The 12268-nt window shown below is 43.9% G+C and overlaps 1 protein-coding gene across 4 annotated transcripts in view; it reads right to left on the bottom strand.

Moving 5' to 3' along the window:
• LOC138795971 (monocarboxylate transporter 2-like) overlaps positions 1 to 12268 on the bottom strand; it is a 132680-nt gene that overhangs the window by 84168 nt on the left and 36244 nt on the right. The window contains exon 1 of one of the 4 annotated variants that reach the window (XM_069975779.1): positions 11593 to 11690. The exons of 2 other annotated variants lie outside the window; for them this stretch is intronic. The gene's annotated coding sequence lies outside the window, so the exon portion shown is untranslated. Of the gene's footprint in view, positions 1 to 11140; positions 11207 to 11592; positions 11691 to 12268 lie in introns of those variants that run through there. One more of the 4 variants, XM_069975788.1, reaches the window with a different exon arrangement.

The following is a 12268-nucleotide window of genomic DNA, read 5'->3' on the forward strand; positions in this document are numbered from 1 at the left end:
ACCAAATGGCGCTCCTTCCCTTCGGAGGCTTACCCTGCACCCGCACGTCGCTTTATGTCCACATGTGGGGTATTTCCGTACTCAGGGGAAATTGCGCTACACATTTAGTGTTTTTTTTTTATCTTTTAGCCCCTTGTGAAAATGAAAAAATCATGACAAGATCAATGATTTAGAGTAAACATTTTACAAAAATTACACTAAATGTTGGTCTTGCCTTGATTTTTTCCATTTCCACAAGGGGTTAAAAAAGAAAATGAACACAGAACGTGTAGGGTTATTTCCCCTGAGTACGAAAATACCCCACATGTGGGCATAATATGCCATATGGGCACAGGGCACGCCACCAAAGGGACAGAGCGCCATTTAGAGACTGGAATGCAGGATGGAGGCCATGTCGCAATTACAAAGCTCCTGTTCTGCCAAGACAGTAGAAACCCCCGACAAGTGACCCCATTCTGGAAACTACACCCCATAAGGAATCTAACAAGGGGTGCAGTGAGGATATGGACCCCACTGGTGACAGGCACTTACGTAGAACATGTGCGGAGAAAATAAAAAATACCATTTTTTTAATTTTCACGTCCCACATGTGGCCGTCACCAGGGGGCCATATCCCCGCTGCCCCCTTGTTAGATTCCTTATCGGGTGTAGTTTCCAGAATGAGGTCACTTGTGGGGGGTTTCTACTGTCCTGGCAGCACAGAGGCCTTGTAATTGCATCATGGCAAGTCTCTAATGGGAATGGCGGCCATACCTACTTAGCTGGGGAAAAGGGACCATTCTAATTTATTTGGGGGTATTAGGCCTATTATTGGTTTATAAGGTTGAAAATGACAGGTGTCCATCAAATTCAACCTGTGTTGATCCAGAGGAAGGCAAAAACCCCTCGTGAGGCAGACGACAGTAGCCTCATCACAGGGGAAAAATTCCTTCCCGACTCCATAATGGCGATCAGAATAATCCCTGGATCAACGTGACCCCTGAAATAGGAATAAGGGGAAGAATTTAGATAATGTAGAACTCCAATGACGTGTGGTGCGCCTTGAAGCGGTCCAGTATGCAGAGGCCGGGGTGATCAGGACAGGCGTCACACTGGAAAATGGTGTCCTTCCTGATCCCCCTGTTACCCCACACTCTACACTTCTTCTGGGGTCTACCTTTCTCCAGTGTGGGGGACGTCACCTGGAAAATGTTGTCCTGGTGCGATATGGGGTCCTTCATATCCAGAAGCGCTGGGTCCGCTCCATGGCTGCTAAATATTAGGGCTCTATTACTCCTTCTGATATGTTCGGATCGTGCCGCAATCTACAGTAGCTCGGGCAGCGAGGGACCAGAAGAGGGGGTGCTGGTATAAAAGTTATCCCCGTACAGGTGGTAACCTTTATCCAGCAGTGGGAAGATCAGTTCCCGAACGATCTTCCCACTAACTCTGAGGATGGGAGGGGGGGGGGTATGCAGGATTCAGGTGTCCCTTCCTTCATACACTCTAAGGGTACGTGCACACTGCGGAATCGCGACAGATAACCCTTCGTGAATTCCACAGTTGGCACCCTCCGGCTGACTGATGCAGGCGCACGTCTCCACACGTGTCATAGACTCCATTCTATGCACGGGCGGATTCCGCTCTCCGTCCAACGTATTCATTCTTTGGATGGACGGCGGAATCCGCCCGTGCATAGAATGGAGTCTATGACACGAATAGAGACATGCGCCCGCATCAGTCCGCCGGCGGGTGCCAGCTGCGGAATGCACAAAGGGTTATCCTTCGCCATTCCGCAGTGTGCACGCACCCTAAATCTGTAAGTGTACCCTGAGGTACGCTCACAGAGTTTGTAGAAATTCACGCCATACCGTGATCTCTTATTGGGACGGTACTGGCGGAAAAGACGTGTCTGGGGGGCAGCGTACGCTACGCTACCCCCCAGACATGTCACTGGATGATGAGGATGATGAGGATGAATGGAGGAAAGAAGGATCCCCCCATTCATCCTCACTGGCTGTTTCGGTGTCGGAGGCAATAATAACGTATCCCTCTGACGCCGAAAACACCCTGGGGGCCATCTTTATACGGGGACTAGTATATGGGGTATGTAGTGGTGTAGTGTCAAACTTTATTCAATGAAGTGTGGTGTAATGTAGTGTTTTTTACGTGTTTTTTTACAGTAAGTATAAAAAAAACCTACGCCAACAAAGGTGTTGCTGATAAATGCCGCACTTATGTGCGGCACTTATCAGCAGACCGTGGCAGTAGAATATAGAAAAAAAACACCGTACGCCAAAAAGGAGGAGTTGCTGATTAGCAGCGCACTTTTGTGCGATGCTGATCAACACTCAGCGGCGATAGGGTGCGGAAAATAGAAAAAAAAAATTTTGAAAAAAAAACAAACTTTTTCTACATTCTGAACATCCCTGTAGCTGCTGATAAGTGTATTACACATATCAGCCGCTAGAGGGCAGCAGAGCGCAAAATCCGGAAAATGACGAGGCTGGAGCCGAAAATAGCCAAAAGAAGCCGATGGGGACCGCCGGAAAGAGCCGAAGACGCGCCGGAAAGACGGAGGACGCCGCGAACCCGGAAGACGCCGATCAGGACCCCGGGACAGGTGAGTAATGTACAAATACCTGCTCTGGACCCCTCGGCTACCTAGCTGAGGGGTCCAGGGCAGGTATTTATTATTTTGCTGGACTCTGATCACCGTGCCACCGGACCGATCGCAGTGAACGGCCGGACGGCCGTTCACGGCGATCGGGCCGGTGGCACAGTGACCACCATTACTTTTTACAGTAATGGCGGTCGGTGCCGTCCTCATACAGCACCGACCGCGATTTTTTTCCGGGTCAACGATGACCCGGAAAGGTTCCGATCGCTGCTATTGGCTGATCTGAATTGATCAGCCTATAGCGGCGATCGTAAGCACGGGGGGTGTTAACCACCCCCCGTGCCGAGAAGCTATGATGGCCTGCTATGATTTATAGCAGGCCATCTTCCCCGATCGCTGTGTGCAAACACGCAGCGATCGGGGAAACATCGGGCGTAAATTTACGCCCTGATGCGCTAAGTACCAGGGCGCGAGGGCGTAAGTTTACGCCCGATGTCGTTAAGGGGTTAAGCCTTGTTCACACTAGGGATAGAGGGGGCGAGTTATACATTAGACAAGGGGTTTGGGCGACGTTACTGAGGATCTCCCAGGCCATAATATGGTCCGGTTAGAGCTCCTTGGACACGATAGCGGTGTTGTCCTGTTTTACTGGGCAGTGCAGCTATCGAGCCGAATAACCCCTTCACTACTGGAAGGAGTCCCGAATCTCTCCCTGACTCCCGTATGCTATTATTCACATACCAATGGACATGATTGCTTTTTTTTACCTAAAGGACGTAGTAGGTGTGGACTTAAAGGCTGACAGACAGATTCCTCCTTAGAACCTCCTACCATGATGCCACAGAACTGGGCAGAGCCTACTGATCCGCACATGTGGCCTGACTTTGTTTACAAACGATTCTATACGTGGTTGATTATGGACAAGTTAATTCTTATTTTTCAGCTAAGCAGAGAAGTGGTGAGTGGAAGCCGACTCTGCTTTTTAATTTATTTTTATGTATATTTAATCACTGCACAACAATGCATGTATTGTGATAAAACACCTGTAAATGGAAATGAATATTTCTGTGATCACATTGCTGTTCTGATGAAGGAACCTTACTTTGACACACTTACGTTCACACATACTGTATGTATCACTTAATTGTTATTGAATCTTGTTAAGCACATGATATAAAAAGGATGTGAGACACTGGTTTATTGCTTGAGAAAGGTCTCGTGATGAGACAGAAACGTTGCACTGGCTGATATTGTTACTATGAAATAAAAATCACAAGTTTTTTCACTATTTGGAAGTGCTGCGACTTCTTGGTATATATATATATATATATATATATATATATATATATATATACGGTATATATATATACATACATATATATGGAAATTAGTGAAAATGAGGTATGTTAACTGCATGCTGCCTTCTACTGAACATTGCCAGCAGAAGAGCAAAGAGGAAGTGAATACAGCAGGTGCAATAGTCTGCAGTATAGTGAGATGTTCTGCGAAAGCTCTGGCCGGGAGTTGTCAGGAGTTCTGTTGAAGGGGGTAAGGCAGGTGGGTGGATTAGGACGACAGTCAATTACTGAAAGGTGTGACAGTCATTCAGTAATTGCCCGCATTCTTAGATCCTCACTCCTCTTATCATGTCCCTAATAAATACTGAGGCTGCCCCTCTGTAGCAGCCTTTACTGCAGTAGTGCATTTAGTTTTTATTAGGGCGTGGTAAACAGGTGGACAGCTATAACAGCACACCATTTATGATAGCCGACCCTATAACACAAGGCAATATCAGCCTATTCAGCTGATTACCCCATGAGTCCTTGGTGTAAAGTAGTGTCTTAACTAAATACTGAATGAAAGGAGAGTCATTATTTTGATCTACATTCAGTTGTTTTATTAATACTGGAATATTAAGATAATATGTTAATATTTGCCATTTGGTCGGAATTTGATTCTGATATTAACCCCTTAAGGTCAAAGCCAATTTTCGTTTTTGCGCTTTTGCTTTTTCCATTTTATGTTTAAAAGTCCATAGCGCTTGCATTTTTTCACCTAGAGACTTATATGAGTGCTTATTTTTTGCGAAACCAATTGTACTTTGCAATTACTGGCATTATTTTTCCATAAAATATGTTGTGAAACCGGAAAAAAATCATTTGCGCTGTCAAATTGAAAAAAAAACGAATTTGTTTTGATTTCGGGGAGTTTTGCATTTACGCCGTTTGCCCTATGGTAAAACTGACTTGTTATGCATGTTCCTCAAGTCGTTATGATTACTATGATATATAACATGTATAACTTAAATTGTATCGGATGGCCTGTAAAAAATTTAAACCATTGTTAACAAATATATGTCACTTAAAATCGCTCCATTCCCAGGCTTATAGCGATTTGTCCTTTGGTCTATGGGGCTGTGTGAGGTGTCATTTTTTGCGCCATGATGTGTTCTTTCTATCGGTACCTTGATTGCGCATATACAACTTTTTGATCGCTTTTTATTACATTTTTTCTGGATTTGATGCGACCAAAAGTGCGCAATTTTGCACTTTGGGATTTTTTTGCGCTTACGCCGTTTACCGTGCGAGATCAGGAATGTGATTAATTAATAGTTCGGGCGATTACGTGTGCGGTGATACTAAATATGTTTATTTATTTATTTATTAATTTATATTTATAAAATGGGAAAAGGGGGGTGATTTGGACTTTTATTAGGGGAGGGGATTTTTTATTAATAAAAACACTTTTTTACTTTTTTTTTTTACATACACTAGAAGCCCCCCTGGGGGGCTTGTATATACATTGCACTGATCTCTCGTAGAGATCAATGCTGTGTATATACACAGCAAAGATCCATTAGATCGGTCATAGATTGCTATGGCCTGCTGCAGGCCACAGCAATCTATTGCCGAGCCCGGATCAGCGTCATTCCGACGCTGAGGCCCGGCACGGGCAGAAGAACGGATCTCCCCCCCGCGATGCGATCGCGGGGGGGAGATCCGTGCCACTAGACACCAGGGATAGTGTGCATAAAGCACTTCAATGCAGCTGTCAGGTTTGACAGCTGCATTGAAGGGCTTAATTAGCCGGCGCGGCAACGGGACCCGCGCCGGCTAATAGAGGCACCCCGCTAATAGCGGGACCCCGCTCTGAACACCCCCTGCGGCACCATGACGTATCAGATACGTCATGGGTCGCTAAGGGGTTAAAGATGTTATTCAGCGCTACAAAAACATGACCGCTTTTGCCCCACTCTTGTCTCCAGATTGGGTAGGGTTTGAAACTCAGTTCCATTGAAGTAAATAGAGCTTAATTGCAAACCACACCTGACCTGAAGACAAGAGTGGGAAAAAAAGTGGCAATATTTTTGTAGCACTGGATAACCCCTTTAACCCCTTAAGGACAGAGCCTGAAATGGCCTTAAGGACAGAGACAAATTTTATGAATTTGACCAGTGTCACTTTATTCATTAATAACTTCGGGATGCTTTTACCTATCTGGCCGATTCTGAGATTGTTTTCTCGTGACATATTGTACATCACATTTCTGGTAAATTGGAGTCGATACTTATAACAAATCTTTATGAAAAAATCCCAAATAACGTGAAAAATTGTGAAAAAATGCATTTTTCCAACTTTTAAACTTTTTTGCTTATACAGAAAATGGTTATGCCACATAAATTATATACTAAATAGCATTAGCAACATGTCTACTTTATGTTGGCGGCATTTATTAAACTATCTTTCATTTTTTTTAGACAATAGAAAGCTTAAAACATAAGCAGCAAATTTCCAAATTTTCAGTAAAATTTCAAAATCAAATATTTTTAGGGACCCGTTCAGGTTTAAAGTGTATTTGAGGGTCCTGTATGTTAGAAAGCCCCACAAAGAACCCCCTTATTTCAGAAACTGCACTCCCCCACTCTCTGCAAAAGCACATCCAGAAAGTGTTCTAGTCACAGAAATAAAAGCTAAGTGTGTAAGAAATTTGAAAATTTTAATTTTCTGTGCAGAGATTTTATTGTAATCCAATATTTTTCATAATTATAAACCTATTACTAGAGAAATGCACCCCAATAATTATTGCCCCGTTTCTGCAGTTTATAGAAATACCCCATATGTGGCCCTATTGAGCTATGTGGCACTATTGCGCTCAGATACAAAGGAGCGCCTAGTGAATTTCAACGCATCTGTTATACTTGGTCATTTTTGACTGTACCACTTCAGGTTGGCAGAGGCTCTGGCATGCAAAAATTAAAAAACACCCCTAAAGGGACACCATTTAGAAAACTACACCCCCCAAGGAATGTAACAAGGGGTGCGGTGAGCATCTGGACGCCACAGAAGCTTCACAGATTTTCCGAACAATGTGGCGTGAAAAAAGAAAAAAAAATTTTTTTACACTAAAACGTTGTTCTAGCCTTCAATTTTTCATTTTCACAAAGGGATAAAAGGAAAAAAAAACACAAAACGTGTAGCGCAGTTTCTCCCGAGTACAGAAATACCCCACATGTGGACATAAATTGCCAAGCGGGCGCAGGAGGAGCCTCCAAAGGAAAAGAAGCACCAATTGGCTTTTGGAAGCTGGATTTCACTGGAATGGATTTCAAGGGTCATGTCGCATTTACAGAGCCCTCATGCTGCCAAAACACTGGAAATCCCCCACAAGTGACCCCATTCTGGAAACTACACCCCTTAAGGAATCTAACAAGGGGTGCAGCGAGCATATGGACCCCACTGGTGATGGGCACAAATGTGGAATAATGTGACGTGAATGTGAAAATTTTCATTTTTTCACTTTCATGGCACAAATGTGCCCATCATCAAGGGGTCCATATCCTCATTGCACCCCTTGTTAGATTCCTTGAGGGGTGTAGTTTCCAGAATGGGGTCACATGTGGGGAGTTTACAGTGTTTTGGCAGCATGAGGGCTCTGTAAATGCAACATGGCGTTCATCATCCATTCTAGCCAAATCCAGACTCCAAAATCCAAATGGCGCTCCTTCCCTTCGGAGGCTTGCCCTGCACCCACATGGCGCTTTATGTCCACATGTGGGGTATTTACGGACTCGGGGGAAATTGCTCTACACATTTTTTTTTCTCTTTTAACCCCTTGTGAAAATGATCAATTTAAGGCTAGACCAACATTATAGTGTAAAAAATGTAATATTTCATTTTCAAGCCACATTGTTCCACATTTGTGCCGTCACCAGTGAGGTCCATATGTTCACTACACCCCTTGTTACAATCCTTGAGGGGTGTAGTTTCCATAATGGGATCACTTGTGGGGGGTTTCAACTTTCTTGGCAACACAGGGGCCTTTTGAATGCAACATGGCCCATCGAAATCCATTCCATCCAAATCCAGCCTCCAAAAGCCAAATGGCGCTCCTTCCCTTCCCTTCCCTCCTCCACCCGCATGGCACTTTATGTCCACATGTGGGGTATTTCCATACTCAGGGGAAATTTCTCTACACATTTTGTGTTTTTTTTTTTATCTTTTAGCCCCTTGTGAAAATGAAAAAATCATGACAAGATCAATGATTTAGAGTAAAAAATTTTAAAAAATTACACTAAATGTTGGTCTGGCCTTGATTTTTTCCATTTCCACAAGGGGTTAAAAAAAGAAAATAAATGCAAAACGTGAAGGGTAATTTCCCCTGAGTAAGAAAATACCCCACATGTGGAAATAATGTGCCATATGGGCACAGGGCAAGCCACCAAAGGGACAGAGCACCATTTAGAGGCTGGAATGGAGGATGGAGGCCATGTCGCAATTACAAAGCTCCAGTGCGGCCAGGACAGTAGAAACCCTCTACAAGTGACCCCATTATGGAAACTACACCCCATAAGGAATCTAGGCCAATTATTAGTTTATAAGGTTGAAAATGACAGGTGTCCATCAAATTCAACCTGTGTTGATCCAGAGGAAGGCAAAAAACCCTTGTGAGGCAGACGACAGTAGCCTCATCATAGGGAAAAAAATTCCTTCCCGACTCCATAATGGCAATCAGAATAATCCCTGGATCAACGTGACCCCTGAAATAGGAATAAGGGACAGAATTTAGAAAATGTAGAACTCCAATGACGTGTGGTGCGCCCTGAAGCGATCCAGTATGCAGAGGCCGGGGAGATCAGGACAAGTGGCACACTAGAAAATGGTGTCCTTCCTGATCCCTCTGTTACGCCACACTCCGCACTTCTTCTGGGGTCTCCCTTTCTCCAGTGTGGGGGACGTCACCTGGAAAATGTTTCCCTGGTGCGATACTGGGTCCTTCATATCCAGAAGCGCCGGGTCCGCTCCATGGCTGCTAAATATTAGGGCTTTATTACTGCTTCTGATATTTTCGGATCGTGCCGCAAGCTACAGTAGCTCGGGCAGCGACGGACCAGAAGAGGGGGTGCTGGTATAAAAGTTATCCCTGTACAGGTGGTAACCCTTATCCAGCAGTGGGAAGATCAGTTCCCAAATGATCTTCCCACTAACTCCGAGGATGGGGGGGCATCTGGGGGCATGTGGGGGCTGGATTCGGGTGTCCCTTCCTACATACACTCTAAGGGTACGTGCACACTGCGGAAACGCGACAGATAACCCTTCACGCATTCCGCAGCTGGCACCCACCGGCGGACTGATGCGGGCGCGTGTCTCCACATGTGTCATGGACTCCATTCTATGCACGGGCGGATTCCGCTCTCCGTCCAATGTATTCATTCTTTGGATGGACAATGGAATCTGCCCGTGCATAGAATGGTCTATGACATGGGTGGAGACACGCGCCTGCATCAGTCCGCCGGCGGGTCACAGCTGCGGAATGCACAAAGGGTTATCCTTCGCCATTCCGCAGTGTGCACGTACCCTAAATCTGTAAGTGTACCCTGAGGTACTCTCACAGAGTTTGGAGAATTTCACGCCATACCATCATCTCTTATTGGGACGGTACTGGCGGAAAAGACGTGTCTGGGGGGCAGCGTACACTACGCTACCCCCAGACACGTCACTGGATGATGAGGATGAGGATGAATGGGGGAAAAAAAGGATCCCCCCCATTCATCCTCACTGGCTGTGTCAGTGTCGGAGGCAATAATAGCATATGCGTCTGATACCGAAAACACGCCAGGGGGCCACTTTAATATGGAGATTGGTATATGGGGTATGTAGTGGTGTAGTGTCAAACTTTATTCAATGTAGTGTAGTGTGGTGTAATGTAGTGTTTTTTACGTGTTTTTTTACAGTATAAAAGTATAAAAAAGTATAAAAGTATAAAAAAAAAACCTACGGCAAAAATGGTGTTGCCGATAAATGCCGCACTTATGTGCGGCACTTCTCAGCAGACCGTGGCGGTAGGATATAGAAAAAAAACACCCTACGCCAAAAAGGAGGAGTTGCTGATTAGCAGCGCACTTTCGTGCGATGCTGATCAACACTCAGCGGCGATAGGGTGCGGAAAATAGAAAAAAAAAAATTGGAATAAAAAAAAAAACTTTTACTACATTCTGAACATCCCTATAGCTGCTGATAAGTGTATTACACTTATCAGCCGCTAGAGGGCAGCAGAGCGCAAAATCCGGAAAAAGACGACGCTGGAGCCGAAAAAAGCCGAACGGGACCCCGCGGAAGAAGCCGAAGACCCGACGAGAAGACGAGGACGCCGCAAACCCGGAAGACACCGATCGGGACCCCGGGACAGGTGAGTAATGTACAAATACCTGCTCTGGACCCCTCAGCTACCTAGCTGAGGAGTCCAGAGCAGGTATTTATTACATTTGGGGACTTTGATGTGTGAACACACAGCGATCGGGGAAACCGCGGGCGTACATTTACGCCCTGTTGCGTTAAAGCCCAGGCAACGGGTGGCGTAAGTGTACGCCCGATGTCGTTAAGGGGTTAAACAGTCTTTTTCTGTTTTCATAAGAGAAAAACATAATGACATCCATTTACGATTGTTACACAACATCTAAAAAAAATATGGAGGATGAATTATAGGCACTGTACTTATAAATGGAAATCTAGTGATATATATGAGAATCTTAGAGCTGTGTCTATATAATAATCACAACAACATAATAATCACAACAACAGAATCTTTAGGCAAATGAGGTGAGCAAGCTTTTTGTGTGCTAGTATCTGGGATGCAATCTGGTTCTGCTCCTTCATTTGTATGCTGTCTAAAAGCTGTATTTGATTATCCTACATAAGGGTATGATTAACCAAGCAAAACTGTGCCATGCTTCCTACTAATGTACTACATTCATTACAGCTGCATTACCAGATTCTGGATATGTCTCGTGCAGTTCTCAACCTCTGAACAGCAGTTTTGATGATACCATATGGTCACATATTATCTTGTACATTGCATAAGCAGAACATACTGTACAATGAGTACTAAAGGTATTTTTTACTGTTCACACACACTAAATCAGACATACAGTACAGATTGCTTTAGAATAAAATAAATGATTATTACTAGGTATTTGTGTTTGTATATTGGCAAATAGACAATCACTTGCTTATAGTTTGCAATATAAATGAAGAGGTTCATTACATATAGGTGCAGTCATCTAGTATATGGGTCCTCGGTCACCCAGTCTGCAAACTGCGGCTTTCACTCACACCTAGAGAGTGGAAACACAGCAGACTCCGACTGTGTGTACACTATTCCACGTCACAATGACACATTTATTCCTCTCCACTGGCAGCAGGGAAGACGCTCACCGCCCCCTTAAATGTAGGACACAGAAATATTTCACAGCAGAGTAGCCTGCATATCTCTAATGCAAGTCTCATTTTTAAAGGATTTTGCAAAGGAACACCAAAGCCAAACCAGCAACCTGGATAACCTGTAGAACAACAGGCCAGGGCTGTAAGGAACTATTTACTTGACACGTTACTCCTTTCATAGCATTGTATACAAGTAAGCTGGCTGGGTAAAGCTGGATAGTAAATCAGAACAGAAATCAATTGACAACAAGAGAAAAATAAGCTTGAGCGGGTTACCTGAGTAATGGTGGAATTCCTACTCACGTCTTGCTTTTTAAATCTTTTTTTTTAGAAGTATGAATGGATAAACTAGAATGTTTCACTGACGTTTGAAATGTTTTAGTAGGAGGAGTAGGCTAACAATGATCTTACTGCTCTGAAGGGTTGGGAGGGGTTAAGAGCGGTTTGAGCTGGTCCTGCAGATGCTGGCTCACTCTCTGAGTTACATAGTAGTGTTCTCATTTATACTTAAGGCAACCCAACCCAAACATTTTCTTGCATAAAATATACTAACATAAACAGGATATTTATTTTATTTTATTTTTTTTTACATAATATATACATTTAGTTCTCTCTGCACACTGTCCTGCTCCAAATCTAATGTAAGTATTTCTCAAAATGCTCCAAAAGCATATATCCTTGTAAGGGTACAACTATACACAAGCTATGTTTTTCCTATGATTTACAAAGCAGCCCTTAGTGTAGATGATGTGGGAATATAGATTATGTCACCTATTTATTTTCAGAAAGTTATGTTAAGTCTTCTCCCAAACAATATTTCAGAAAATGTGCCTTAGCCTGTAATCTATGATCACAAATCTGAACAAAGGAGCCAGCAGCCAAGTATAATTTTAAAGGGAAAATATTGTCATTTATTTTTCAAAATAAATCATAGGGATAACACATTCTATAA

Source organism: Dendropsophus ebraccatus, chromosome 1 (genome assembly GCF_027789765.1).
Source record: "Dendropsophus ebraccatus isolate aDenEbr1 chromosome 1, aDenEbr1.pat, whole genome shotgun sequence".
NCBI lineage: Eukaryota > Metazoa > Chordata > Amphibia > Anura > Hylidae > Dendropsophus > Dendropsophus ebraccatus.